This window comes from Nipponia nippon, unplaced genomic scaffold (assembly GCF_047370975.1).
Source record: "Nipponia nippon isolate SJK-2023a ecotype South Korea unplaced genomic scaffold, ASM4737097v1 scaffold_6, whole genome shotgun sequence".
Taxonomy (NCBI): Eukaryota; Metazoa; Chordata; class Aves; order Pelecaniformes; family Threskiornithidae; genus Nipponia; species Nipponia nippon.
In genome coordinates, this window is record NW_028262380.1 from 31877133 (window position 1) to 31892704 (window position 15572).

Consider the following 15572-nt stretch of genomic DNA (forward strand, 5'->3'; position numbering starts at 1 on the left):
TACAGGACACTGAACTAGAAAAAATGAATGCTTATCTTATTTCCCTACAGAACATGTGAAGTGATATAATCACAAAGCAACTGTTCCAGACACTGCCAAAAATTATCAAAACCACTGCCACATAATACATATGCATACAACATGAGGACTCCCAGAGAAAGGTAGAAGATGTTATGCTTTGGTCATGGTAGAGAAGACAAATCTCACTATTTGTCATGGAGTAATGGGAACCACTCTGGCAGAGAATGACCACAATGTAATGAAGTAGATACCATAGATTCCTCTTGACACAGAGCCTCCTCCTGCATTACTGGATTAAGTCACAGTCCACATTTGCTGTGCCTGCTGGTATTGTGGCCTGGGTATAAATCTCAGTAGGTGTTAAATAAGAGAGAGCATCCAAATTAGATAGATGGCTCAAATCCAAAATACCCACTATAAACTATACTTACTATTACACAATCCTATGGACAACAGAGGTTTTTTTTCCTGTCTGTACAGAATTACATTTCAAATTGAATCCAAGCACTGTATACCACTGAATCAAATGTTAGGCTTCACAATAAACAAAGAAAGAGCCTTAAAATAAACTGTAGACCAACATTTCCTTTGCATTTTTGATTTAAAAGAACCCCACCCAAAACTGCCTTGGGATGACCAGGAGAGCATAATGATTTCTAGCTGTTGAATTTCTCTTTTGTCTTGAAGAATCTGGGGTAATACCAGGGGTAAAACCATCCCCTTTTTTCAGCTCCTTTAACAAGTTGTGTTTAATAATCCCACAAGCCATTTTTGGTGAAAAATGTGTTCCAAGAGGGAACAAATCAGCTATTTCTGTTTTAATCTGCTCATACACTTTCTATTCCCTCTGTACAGACAAACCTTACCTTTGTAGCTCACAATTCTGTCCTTACCAAAGACTGAAGCTAATACTAAAGGGCCTATAGAAGGTAACCAAAAAGTTCCCTTCTACTACAGGCAGTAATTAAGAAAAGCAAAAGAAAGCTAATTGTGTCAGAGACAAAAAATTCCTAGTCTACAAGACATAGCCTCTCTCTATTTCTATTTCAAACACACATTAAGAGCAGTTTAGTGCTTATACTGTGTAATATTTGTTATTTTCTCATTCATTGCTTACTCAGACTGAGTTTGATTTTGCTTGCATTGTGTTCCTGTCTACATCCACACTGGTATATAGTTTTGTTTTCAAAAAAGTTTTATGTTGAAGTGGAATAGGACACTGACTTGTAAAATGCTGGGAAATGCACATCAGGAGGATGCATTCATGGAGAGCTGAACAGCTGGCCAACAGAATGAACACATTACCACAAGACTACTGGGAATTAGTGAGAGAACTAGAAAGCACAAGTACAGGGGGAAAAACATTCTTCACTAGTTTTACATTGGATCTGATATATTTCAGACAGCTGAAATAAAAACTGTAAAAATCTCAAGAGACTGCCTAGTTTGTTTTGGGGGCTAAATTTTAACCTCAAGTGGGAAACCCATAGTCTTCTACCAGGGAATATTTATCAAATTCACCTAAAAGGAAACTGTAAAGTACTGACCTCTTTTAAAAATCCATCTTCAGAAGATTTGTTCGTAGTTAACGTTGTCCAGTCGTAACAATTATGTATCTTGCAGCCAGTTTGGTCAGGGTAGAAGACAGGTTTGGATGTTTTCACATTGCAAGTGATGGGAGTATACAATATGATGACTACATCTGATAACTAGTCTTTCAATTCATACCTCTTGCACTGTGCAGATATGAACCTGCTACCCTCTGAGATCCTTTTTTTCTTCCTAATATCTGAAAAATTTTCCCTGGCTATTGGCAATCCTAAAACACAGTTTTTCTTTGTGAAGTACTGCATTAGCATCTATCAAAGCAGTCATGCAGCTATCAAATCAGACAACCCACATTGAATCTCACTCTCTCACATATTTCACCATGTCACTTATCATGCTTAATATCACATCAATCAAGCAAACTCACTTCAAAAGCATGCTTCTGGCCCAAACTAAAACACTACAGCATATATGTGCCTTAACCCACTAACACAAACCTAACTAAAAACAATGGGAAAACCTTCTGCTCCTTTGGGAACTGCAACTCACATTTTAAAATTTTGGTTGTTGAATAACACATGCAGTTGCATGCTGAGACTATAAATTCTAATTTCCTCATTTTAGGATTGCAGATGATTTAGCAGCAATGGGAAAGAATATACAACGGCTTAAAATTCACACCTGTTCATTTTCACAATTACATGATTTTCCTCAAATATAAAATAGCTTGCCTTACCATATGCAGTCAAATAGAAAACTTATACAAAAGTCCAAAAATAGACAGAATGCAGTTTAAAATACAGATCAAACTTGCCAGATTAAAGGACTCAGTAGTACTTGTAGTTAAAACAACGTCACAGCTCATAAAATCTTACTCATTCAAAGCCTCAGAATTACGAAAGCAAAAGCATCTCTGATAGGCCTACATAGGATAAGCTCCTTCAACTAAACATAATGAACACTGAAGCAGGTAAAAATAGATAAGGCAGAAAAAAATGCAATGATAACAAGAATGGCAGATAGGTTTTTTTATTCGTTAAGCAAATCAGACTGCTGGATTTCAAAGAGGAAGCTTTTGATGCCTGCCTTTTACACCAAGCTTGTTACTCACACAAGTATTATTTTGGTAGATGGGATCAAAAGACATCTAAGCACCAAATACGAATCAGCCCCCACGGTTCTTGTGGATCCTCAGTGTGCATAAAAGCAAAAGTAAAATGTATCCACAGAAGACATGAAAGAAAAAAAACAAAACAGGAACTGCAAACAAAAGTTAAGTTTATGTACCCTGACATCTCTTCCTGAACTCCTTTCTCTTTTCTCACTCCCAGGAATTGCTTGTGTTGGTTTCTAGCCTGTGTATTCATACCAGTATTCAGGAGTGATATGCAGAGTTACAAACAGACAGGTTGCTTCGCATTTTAAAGGACCAGTTACTTCAAAATTCAGCTTTTTTTTTTTTTTTTTAAACCTTTTTTCTCCCCTTGCAGTTGCAGAGCTATGAAATTAAAGAAGTACATCTATACTCAAAGAAAAACAAACTAATTTCTCAAGTGATTATTTTTTGATTAGAAGTCAGTAGTGTAACAGTAATTAAAACAACTGTAACAATAATTAAAACAAGCATATATTTTCAGCTACTGGGTCTGTGAACTCCTCCTTTCACTCTCCCAAGTGACATACTTTAGCAACAGTAAGGTGACATCATTAGAGGTCACAACCAGAACTTCAGAGTTTGACAGATGGGCTATAACTGATCTACCCCCCTTTGAAGAACACAAAAATTTCATAAGTTTTTACAACAGCACTCTCTTAAAGCAAAGGCTGGTGGAAAGCATAGGGACGGAAAATCTGTTTCTATTTCAGTTGTGTATCTGGTAAGATGGAAAATTTTTCAAGTCTACACAGATGGTAAATAAATTTCTGCTACATGAGGCAGTTCCTGGAATAAAGAAATTTTCTCAAATAACAAGTGCCAAATTTTTTTTTCAGCAAGACTTATTTTTAACTTTCCCAGGGGCTTGTTGAGAGAGCTGGAGAAGTGTCCTTTCACCTTCAGAATCCTAGTCTAACTCCAGAAATAGCCTCTAATGTCGTTCTCAGCATAGACGAGTTTTCTTTACACTTTAAAAGACCTTTCAAAGCAAAGATTAAAGCTCCACAATTATACTTCGCTGCTGGTAAACACTCCCTCTGAACATAGCGGCTAGAAAACAAGACATTTCTATTTAAACCCTAAGACAATCATCAATGACTAACAGTGCTGACATTTAAACTGTCATTATTATGCTTCATGAGGCAATGCTGTTGACACAAGAAAGCTTGTCCTCCATGAACTAAGCGTAATGGAAAGGACTGAGAGAGGAAGCCCAGAATCAGGGACCAAGTCACGCAGAGCATACCTGCTAAGGAAGCTGTGAAAAAGACACAGAAAATAGTTAGGTTTTTGTCAGATAGTCTTATAAATGGATTTAAGTAGAGATTTTGTGCAACTGTAGAAATGAGTGCTGGGCAAGGGGACTAGGAACTATTATCACCACTGCAAAACTAGCTCTTGAGGGTGTTTAGAACAGCTCTCACCCTCATACCAAAGTGGAGTAAGAGTTGTGGAAGCCACTCACCCTTTTCTCCAACAACTTCATATTCCCTTCCTAATCTGTTCATGTGACTGCATGGCTCTGCTGGGCTGCTGCTTGAGCCTGAAATCAAACCCTGTGAAATGATGATGCTTACAAGTAGAAAAATACACAGTATTCTCATGTCACTGAGTGATCTTTCCCTTACATACGCATAAGCTCCAAAAAGCTAAAAAGTTTAATACTGCCACACTGAGCTTTGTACATGAAATGAGGAAAAAAAAAATCAAAGCATTTCCGAAAAGGCAGGAGTAAGGGGGAAGAATTAGTGATCTTAACATGCTGACTAGAAGAGTGTGGGTAAGACAAAGAAGGATTTTTTTTGTCTGACACAGAGTGTGGATGACCTAGAAAAAAATTAATTGGCATTCTAATCTGAGGCTGCTGTTACTATTCCCAAGAGAGCAAAATTCAGGAATATATGTATTTTTTCTGAATCTGCTTAAAGCTGATTTCCCCACAGTCATAACTATTCATAGGCTTCAGTCTGCAAAAACACAATCGATTGATTTAAAACATATATTGCAAGAGAACCCACAGTAAGAATTACAATATGACTTTTCTAGAAGTTTAATAAAATGTTTGTGAAATGTGCTAAATTACAAGTCCTGCAGAATATTTACCCACAAGAATATTAATCAAGGTACAGATAAAGAGGAATTTCTCCCCAAATTATCTTTGACTCTGTTACTAGCAGTATTGAGGAAGGCTTGGAAACAGACAAACTGATCAACTGGGAGTCATTTTTGTGAGCTGAGGAAGCTTTGTGCAATTAAGAGTTGAATGATCACTTTACATGGAAAACTAATTAATTTTCACCTACTTATTTTCCAGTCTTATCCCACCTATAAGACACTCTCTCAATAACCCTGTCTTTTTTGTCATATTTCTTCTCTTATTCAGTCTCTGGTTATTTTGCTTCCCATACAAGTGTAAAGCCTAAACAGGATACTGCTCATCTACCACATCATCTTCTCATCATCTATCAAGCAGTAGAGAATATTGGTAAACAGGTGAGTTTACCATGCTGGAATAAATTCAGCAGAGGTAGTGAGGAGAGATGTACACATACAGTCACTACTAAATTTGTGTGAGATACATACAGCTTGGCATTTATTAGAAGCGTGGTGTTTCAGAAAATCTGGATGTAGGAAAGTAGTTCAGTTTTCATTCCCACATTTTTGCTTGTGGCCATGCTTTTTCCTTTTCAATGCAGTAAAGATGTCAGCTTTTAAAATATTTTGAAGCTAAAATTACATGCAGCACAAGCCACAAGCTTTAGCACTGCTGAATTTTTTGATGTATTTCATGCCTTCATATCAAACAGCCATGAATCACATATCAATGATTATTAGCATATGCAAACCATCTTTTTTAAGAAAGTTGAGGATACCATCCAAGAGATCAAAACATGTAGTACAAGAACAGAATCAACTCCTTACGGATTTTTTTTGAATGAGTACATTAGATGATACATTTTATGTTACAGCAAAACTATCTAAATGAATAAGATACTCATGATATCCAAATAGAAACCTTTGTTTAATTGAATCTGCTGTGTGCAAAAATGTTTGGGAAGAAGACCTCTTACAGGAAAGTATAAATAAACTTCCATTTAATATAAATATTTTACATATTGCATTTTCTATTCTAACCAATTCTATTCTATTCAAGGTGAGACTGCAAGAACAATGTGAAACTTAAGATATGAAAGTTATTGCTCTAATATGGCACATTATTGAAAGACATCCTCATGTTACAGTGAGCCAATTTTTCAGTAACGCAGTGTGCATAAGCCAAGTTCCTTATGTTCATTGTTGTAAAAGCATTAGATGTCAGCTGTGGCAGAGTTATGAAGGAGAGAAAGGATCTGGTTTACATTTGCATACATTTACCCTAGCGCATGCAGACACTCACACACACATATAGAGAGAAGCTGTATTGTTGCCTGAATTTTTTCATAGAAGGAAGAATTTCCCTCTAAATTTGAATTCATAACCATTTTAGGCCATATCCTCTGGAGCTTGGAATAGTTTTTGGCAGCAGAAAAAGTATTGTTTCGTTTTGTAAAGCCATGTTCAATATACCCTATCTGTGGCATAGACCCCCTTGTCTTTACGAACCTCCTATGTTGCCATTAAGAGAGAGCAGTAAAAGGACATAAGCATGAGCAACACATTTTTAGGTGTTTCAATCATATGTACTACTGTGACAGGACGCAAGAAAAAAACAAAACCAAAACACCACAAACAAAAAAAAACCCATGGAAAACACTTTGCAGATGGCACCCACCCCACTGCAGTTCAGCCCATGGCGGGGTTCAATTTGCTTGTTTGCTTTTAACTGCTGCATGGGAATTGGTCAGATACCTGTGGGCTTACCCACCACCATACTACTACAGCCAAATACTCCTTGATAGCAGTGGCAAAGACCTCACTGCTGTAAAGCCTCAACCCCCAGAGTTGGCCAGGGTGGGCTGCTCTTCTGTGCCTGCCCCATCAGACACAGCACCACTAACAGGAAAGCTTTTGCTTTTAGCACAGGTCATGTCTGCAGTAGAAAGTTGTGCTGAAAAAGCTGCTCTGCCATAGCTATGGCTTCAAAGGCTCCTTAATATAGGCAGGGGGTGCTCTAATACTGACTTTCCAGGTTACTGCTGTATTTACTGGGTTTTGATGGAAGCTGTATCTCTGTGTGCCTCTCAGATCTCTCCGTTTTCACTTGATTGATTGTTAATTCAAAGTGAACTTTATGCTCCTGAAAATGCCAGGTGAACAGTTCTAGGAAGTTAAGTCCTCTTTTTGAATTTTTTCTTTAACGAATGGAAAAGTGTGTTGTGGCTAGTGACGTCAAGTAACTCAGAAGGTTTTGCCCAAGTGTTTTAATTCCACTTCCCATTTGCTAAACTGTTAAATTTGGGTTTTGTGTACTATGCTCATTCATTTCTTCCAAGACAGCTTTCCTCAAAAATGCAGTATTAATTATGAATCTGGTGTCATTTTAGGAAGTGGTCATCGGTCCATTTAACATGACCTACAACTGAGAATTTGTAGACTACAAACAGCAAATAACTGCCCCTTACCAATCAGAAGTTTTTAAAGATTCATTTTAAAAGCAAACAAAAAAATGTTTTAAAAGTTTTCTTCCAGCCAATTATTGCAAACCTGGACAATATTAGAAATTTCTGAGTATAAACTACATGAAACTAAAGCTCTCTACATTGGTTCCTGGAAGCATGTAATATCACTTTGGTGAAGCGATAGTGCGTGACTATGAACTGTGTATAAATACAAATACTTTCATGACCATTTTAGGTAGCTGAACTCCAACTAATGCATAACTTGATGTGCAACAGCCTCTTGGTTTGCAGTCTAGACAACGCTGGCAGCCTTTAAAATTTATTGCTGAACACTGTCACAAAAATGTGTCAAAGTAAAATTTGCATAAAGGTTATACTGTAATGGCCTGGCAATCATCCCATCCTGTTCCAAGCTTGTTTTAAATACTTTTCAGATTGTTTGAAATACATCATACTTCAGTCCAAACACAAAGGAAGTCTGTGGGAAAGCATTCTTTAGCTTCCCAGATGGAGATAATATTTATGATACATATTTTTGTGAGAGCAACAGAGAAAATTCATGGTCATGTAACCACAATAATAGGAGTGCTTTATGACCACCACTTTCTACTAATTACCATAGATAATATGCATAATTTAAAAAACTTAGATCCAACTGTTTTAGTCCATTTATATTTTTGAACCACATCTTCATTATTAAATGGTAAATTTATGAAGCAAGTTTTCAATTCGGAAAAGAGAAACAAATACTTATGACAGCCAAGAAGGTTTCAGTTTTTTAAAGAAATCATACTATTTGTTTTGCTTTACTTGCAGCTCTTGCCAGATTCTTCCCAATGGCTTCAAAATTATGACCATTTAATAGCAATGTGCAAATGCAGCAAATTCTTTGTGGTGAAGCAACTGTGGATCTCAGTAATAGTTGCCCACTGTACTAATACTACAGACTGTAGCTCTGAGACATGTGGGTAGCAACTAACCTTTGAAAAAGCTGTTGTGGCTTAGGATCTCTCATCAATTTTTGATGGTGTTCATATTCACATTATGAGTTTGGAAAAACAGATCCATGTTCTTTCCTAAAACCTTTACAAAGTTTGAAAAACTTTGAAAAACCTTTAGAAAGTCTGAAAATGACAGGAGATGCAGAAATGGAACAAAAGCAAATCCAAATTCCATACATGATAAAATAGATTTCCACTGTTTGAATTATTGTCTTTAAAAAGAGATTATCAGATTTCCAATATTTGCATTTGCCATTGTCCTTCACAAAACTAAGAATAAACATTCCCTAGATGCCAAGATTATATTTTTAATCCCTGTATATGAAAACGAAGCTATTCTGGCATAAGTGCAGGTCTGAATTGTACAGGAAATATAGTTAGGGAACCATATGATTTGAAAGTAATTTTGCTGTGATAATGCTTCCATAGTAGCTAGCTTCTGTAATCTCTAAGATTACAAATTATTATAACACCTCAGTTCAGCAAGGCACTTAAACATACTCTAAGAACACAGTAGTTCCACTGACATCCATTAATACTTTTTAATGTCTAGATTTAAGCAGTGAAGCCTTGGTCTCCCATGACCATACTGAAGCAATGAAGCCTTGGTCTCCTACACCCATCCAAACAACATTCATTGTTGTCCACATTTTCAGAATTTCTAATGATCTTTATAATCCGAGAACACAGATTTTTTTCCTGGTTGTTGGATTGCTCCACTAGAATATTGGCAATTAAATTATCCCCATTCAACAAAGACATAATTGAGGTAAAGGGAGGCTAAGACTTCAGAAAGATACTTGTGACAGATCTGGAAACTAGGTCTCTGGTATTTTAACAGCAATAAAATAAGAAAAAGATCTAAAATGTTGGATGCTGTTGTTCACAACAAGCTCACATTACTTTTTAAATAAGAATCTAATGCTAACAAAAGAGTCCTCAGTGGAAAAGGATTATGCACTGTGAATAGTAGAGATGGCAGGGAAAAAATTGTGAGGAAACCATTTCAGTAAAATAGCTAGCTCTTATGACTTTTTTGGAGGACTAAGCCAGCAGGCAAGGCTCCACAGGCTTCCTGTGGAGTCAGTTTACAGGGAGATACAAGTAGAGGCTCTTGGAAGAACCTAAATTTCTAAGTTACCATAAAAAGCATAGTTTTAGCTGTGTAAAACAGAATTTATTACAGATTGTAACGGAAGAGTATCAGCCTTCACATCTCATGGGCAAGCATAACACTCAAGTAGCAAATATGGATGGAAAGGCTCAAATTCCACTAAGCAATTTTTTTGTTTTCTCACATTAGTATAATTATAAGTGATGAAATCATGAAACAAACCTTATTGCAACAGTACAGAAAATGCAAAACTCACAGTTTTCGTGTAGGGGAAAGGCGTTGCTACAAAGACCTGTGTCACTCCAGGCAACCTTCTACCTGGGTTTCTTTCTACATTTACTGCCATCCTTCTGACAATCTTTTTCTTAAATTAATTTTCATTTTATTGACACTGGCCGCTGCTGTCATGCTGACATTAGCTGTGTTCTTAAGTATCATTTGCAAATTGCACAGCATTTAATCTAGAAATCTGGATTAAAATAGTAGCAATAATAGTGAGCATTAGGTAATAACCCTGACTACTATGCTCTTTAGTCTTGTAGGAATGACTTTGAGATAACATCAACTGTTTGAAATTGGAAAGCTTCTAAGCAGGCCACCATGAAGAATTGCAAGTAATAAATATTAAAAGCAAAAGTCTCATAAAAGCGAGATGAGGAATTCGTACACTGAAACATTTGTTTACTTCATTCCTTTTCCAGTGACACATAAGCAAAATGTTTTAATGAGACTGAAATGCAGTCTGAGATTACCTGTGAAGAGAAACTAATATGAATTCATCACATATACTCCAATTAGTTTGATACCCCAACTAGCCCTTCCTGAAGCAGTATTCTAGACTATACCTTTTCTTGGAAGGAATACAGCTGACACAACAAACTTCAAAACACCGGGCACAATACATCAGTTTCATTTCCCAAAACCAGTCATTGTGTATTGATTTCTTATTTCATTGCACTGTGTGTCATAAAATTGCCAGTAGCTTATAATCTCTAATCTTATAGAATTTGTTAATAATCAAAAATCTCTGCAGAACACCAGAAGTTTCACATTAGAAGAGAACCCCAAAAGTTTCAGAATTAATACTTAATTTAGATAAGCAACCAGAACTTCAAATGCTGATCCAAAGTTTGTCTGAACTATTTTGATTCTGATTTCTAAGTCTAAGAGAGCTTATCTTCTGAAGATTTACTCCAGAGCTCTTCCTATGGACTTCTCAAAAAATTACTGTGACAATAGCCTTTCTCCAGTGACTGAGCAGTTCTAGAACCTGTTTCTTCCACAGGTTAATGAAATAACATCTTTTCACAGATTTTTTTCCCCTCAATCTTCTGGTACTATCTTGCTAAGCTAGATTGTGGGTTGAATCTTGTTTTTAAATATTAACTACAACTTCCTGAGCCTTATTAAAAAGTCTATTAATAGTAATTCTATCTTTTTGTATGCAGAATGCTTTTCAATACTCCATCTCCTGCTTTCCTTAAATGCAAGGATATTACAATCCTTTATGGATTGAGCCCAACACTACTTGCTGTTATGTATGGTGTTTTTGTAGTTTCTTTATTTCACCACAGTCATGAGTCACTTTGCATTTTATTAAAAATAATAGGTGATATAACATTATCCTACAGTAGAAAGAAATGAATAATCACATTATTGAGAGCAGCCCTGAGGAGAAGGACTTTGGGGGTACTGATAGATGAAAAGCTGGACATGAGCTGACAATGTGCTCTCGCAGCCCAGAAAGCCAACCGTATCCTGGGCTGCATCAAAAGAAGCGTGGCCAGCAGGTCGAGGGAGGTGATTCTGCCCCTCTACTCTGCTCTGCTGAGACCCCACCTGGAGTACTGCATCCAGCTCTGGGGTCCTCAGCACAGGAAGGATATGGACCTGTTGGAGAGGGTCCAGAGGAGGGCCACAAAAATGATCAGAGGGATGGAACATCCCTCCTATGAGGAAAGGCTGAAAGAGCTGGGGTTGTTCAGCCTGGAGAAGAGAAGGCTGCGGGAAGACCTTATTGTGGCCTTTCAATACTTAAAAGGGGCCTATAAGAAAGATGGGGACAGACTTTTTAGCAGGGCCACTTTTTAGTAGTGATAAGACAAGGGTTGATGGTTTTAAACTAAAAGAGGGTAGATTCAGACTAGATATAAGGAAGAAATTTTTTACAGTGAGGGTGGTGAAACACTGGAATGGGATGCCCAGAGAGGTGGTAGATGGCCCATCCTTGGAAACATTCAAGGACAGGCTGGATGGGGCCCTGAGCAACCTGATCTAGTTGTAGATGTCTCTGCTCATTGCAGGGGGGTTGGACTAGATGACCTTTAAAGGTCCCTTCCATCCCAAAGCATTCTATGATTTTGTTCTCTAGCTGTTTTCTCCCCATTTATATGGAACAATCTCTAGGCATAATATCTAACATTGGGGAGGGTGAGAACAATGAAATATAGGGAACAAGTCAAAATTTCTTCTGTAAGTGGAGTTCGTTGCTGTTTCATTTTTGTTTTAAATTTCATAGATTTTTACTCAAACTATTGGGAGTCAAACTTCACAATGATGACTTTCTACTTCTTTACAGATTCATCATGTAAAAGAGCCATCTTAGTCTTGATTTTAAAATTACTTTTACAAAATACTGATTAATATAAGTTGCAACACCACAGCAGTTATTGTGTTTGGGGAGTGGTGAGAACTTATTGTGAAGCTATATGCCTCAACCCACCTTTTTCTGCCGATGTTGAATGAATTAACTTTTTCGTGTTGAAAAAGAATTTAAATTAATGTGTTAGAGTTCTGGTGCATTTGTGCACCTTCCCAATATCATCCAGCAGAGATTTTTCTGGCTATCCCTAAGCTTGATGAGATGAGCAGCTTGGAGAAAGCACAAAATGGGGCACATGCAAAAATTTGCAAGATCCTTTAGAAGCTAATGGCCATTTTTTCTCATTTTAAAATCAGTGTATAACAATTAAATATTCTCCTTTTGTTGGAATCCTCTTAATAATCGATACTCTTTTGGTTTGGTATGACATTGTTCTCTAAAAGCTCTATTTCATTATACACGTGAACATACATGCAAGCTGTTGGGATGCCCCAAGCATTACAGCTTGCTCATTAGTTCCAAAGATTACTTCAATTGTTGGAAATTCAGAATGTACAATTCTCAAGTGAAGTGACTATTTTAAAATCTAAAATTTATTTCACCCAGGAAAGCATACAGAAGTGTCTAGTTGGTATAGCCACATATAGTTAATCCATTTATGCTTCTGCTACTCTGAACAATTAATAACAATCAGCTTCATGGTTTGGATAAACTGAATTGATTATCAGTCAACACAAAACCAGAAAAGCTTGATTTCTGTGGGATCTTTCAATTAGACCTAACATCTTTAACTTCTCACAGTTAAATTCAGGCACTTACTACTTCTGAGCCTTAGGAAGTCTTTCTGAGAAAGCTAAGGAAAAGAGGGTGCTGTGTTCACCATCTGAACCCTGGTGACTTGAGGGAGCAAAGAATGGTGTAACAGCTGGACCTGTTTGCAAAAAGTATCTTCAGTGTCAGTACATCCATCACGACTAAAGCAATTTATTGAAATGGAGCTAGTGCTGGTCAAAGATGCTAAACTTTAAGTCCTTAAGACCTCAAACCTGCATTCATCTGCAGAGCAACCACAACAGATACACAGTGTCTCACCTCAGCTTCAGTTTGAAGACAGCAGATCTAAAGATAAGAGGGAAGGTCACGCTCTGTTGCCACAATTAAAAGCAGTTTAAAATATGTTAATGAGGAACAGATTTTCAGAAGACTTTAGTAAGAGCAGAATGATGTCTCCTGAAAGGTCCTAAGATCTTAGCTGTTATGGAAGTACCTGAAGTTCGGTACCTTTCTATTATTCCCCAAGTTGCCACCTCAAGGTTTGGGTGCCCAAATACCTTTAGCAATTCATCTCCATGTTCCTTTTCCCATATTCTGTCCTCTATGAGCACATATTTATGTGCAACTATAATTGACACTGAACATTAATCAGACAGTGGTGTGTTTTAGGCCTTAACTGCACTGTTTGAACTGCTGACCTTGAAAGAAAAGGTTTTATATACCATTCCCAATCCCTTAAGTCTTCCTCTCACTGCAAAGCAAATACTTGACTTTTATGGATGGATTCAGTTTCAAGTCTGTTGTTTTTCTAATGTTTTGTTAAAATTACCAAAGTGGCTTTCAGGGAAAGTTTGTAAACATAGGCACATTTTTCATTACAGATTATTACTAACACAGACAGGCTTTTGTAAAATAGTGTATGATTAGAGATAAGTGATAAAATCCTGCATGCAGGAACATTGTCTGTAGAAGAGTCCTGCAAATTTAGAGATAGATAATACCAGAAGCAACAGCAGATCATATCTTTTCCGTTTTGCCAAACATTTTACAGTTGTTGGTAAAGACTTCTTTAACCAAAGTGGTATGAGGTCGCCCCTTTAGATCTACAGATTCCATCCCCTTTTGCAGTGCACACAGCTTCGCAGCTGCTGCAGCCACATAACTCTCAACCTTCCTTAAAGGGACTCCTTGTTTTGCTCCTTTCTATGCTCATGTCCTTTATTAGTTTTTCTCACCATTAATCTCACTAGAATTTTTATATTCTGTCTTTTTAAATATTCAATGGCACAAATCACAAATATATTCTCAAATATAATTTTTGTGAGTGTACATTTAAAAGATGAGGACGTGACCTCAGAACAAGATACAAGGAGATACATGGAAACTATCAACATCGAAGCTATTAAAAAATATAGCATGGTACACTGAAAGCTAATGTGGGCAGAGTCACAGCACAGTTATTGTATCTGTACATAATAAAAAGAAGTTTTATCTGTATTTTCAAATAATAATTATAGGAATTTGAAATTACATTATAAAAATTAATCTTGTTAACAATATGAAATGTACACATGAATATTAACAACGATGCTTAGTAAAAAAGAAAATGAGATGCTCAAGTAGAGCAGCTGAGCATACGGTTATAATAGTCAATTAGTTCTGAAATTTGATGTTAATTTGGTTATTTTTTTGATTTTAAACTTGAACTGTTTTCTACAGATGAGTAAGTTTAGCATTTCTGGTACTGCTAGTGAGCTTTCTGTTTCTTAATTGTAACTCAGAGCCATACTTACTGCAAGATCAGTTGAACAGTTACCACATTAACTGTGATTGCATGAATTGCCAAAGGAAGACTGGCTTTGAGGGCTTCTGAAGCCTTTTGCAAAAGTTACATACAGCTTCCAATCATATCAGTTGAGTGTTAATATTAACAAAGGGTTTACACAAGGAAGCAATGGCCAGCAGCTCAGGATGCTGTGTTGGCATACAGTACTTTAGATATGTGACTTTATGCTTTAGTGAAACAGCTACTGAGGCACTAGAGCTGATAGAAAAAAAAAACCACACAATTAATAGAAACCAGATGTGAAAAAAAAAACAGACAAAAGAAGCTGGATGATGTCAAATGAAAAAAGACAGAGAGAGGAGTAAACAATTACAAATTGGTTATTAGCAAGAATAAGCAACATAGCTGGGAAAGCCAGACTTTAAGATCAATTCTGTAGCGCCACTGCCAGCACATCTCCTCCCATGAAAGCCAATGGGAGTTTTATTGCCAGGGGATCTGTCCATTAAAGTTTTGTAATGATACTCTTCCTTACTCTGTGTAGACAGTGAAACTCTCTGGTTGCTTTAAAATTACAAAGCATTGTTTCACTCAGCATACTTCTTTTTGCAAGAACATATGCTCATGGGGCTGATCTGAAAACCAAAGAACTACTGCAAAATGTTTCCATTCCTTTTTTCCCTTTGAAAGTTTTGTTGTACCTTTTCCCTGTTCTCTTTTTTCATTAAGGCTTCCAAACCTCTAGACACAGTCTGTTTCCTAAGAGGGCTAATGATGCCTGATAGCAGCATAAAACCAAAAATAAAACCAAACCTATAGAAGATACTTACCCATTTGGCCTTGAACAACATATATAAAATACATAAAATTTTATATATATATATATATGTGTAAAATAAAGTGAATATAAAGCACCTTCCAAATTCACAGCTCAGCCATTTTCAGACCTTAAAAAGAGCTCATGAAACTTGGTTGTTGTATAGACACATTATTCTCAAAACTGTTTAAAGA

General features: G+C 36.7%; 1 protein-coding gene across 1 annotated transcript in view; it reads right to left on the reverse strand.

Moving 5' to 3' along the window:
* The window catches only part of DLC1 (DLC1 Rho GTPase activating protein), a 234092-nt gene that overhangs the window by 201008 nt on the left and 17512 nt on the right, over nucleotides 1–15572 (reverse strand). The window lies entirely within an intron of this gene.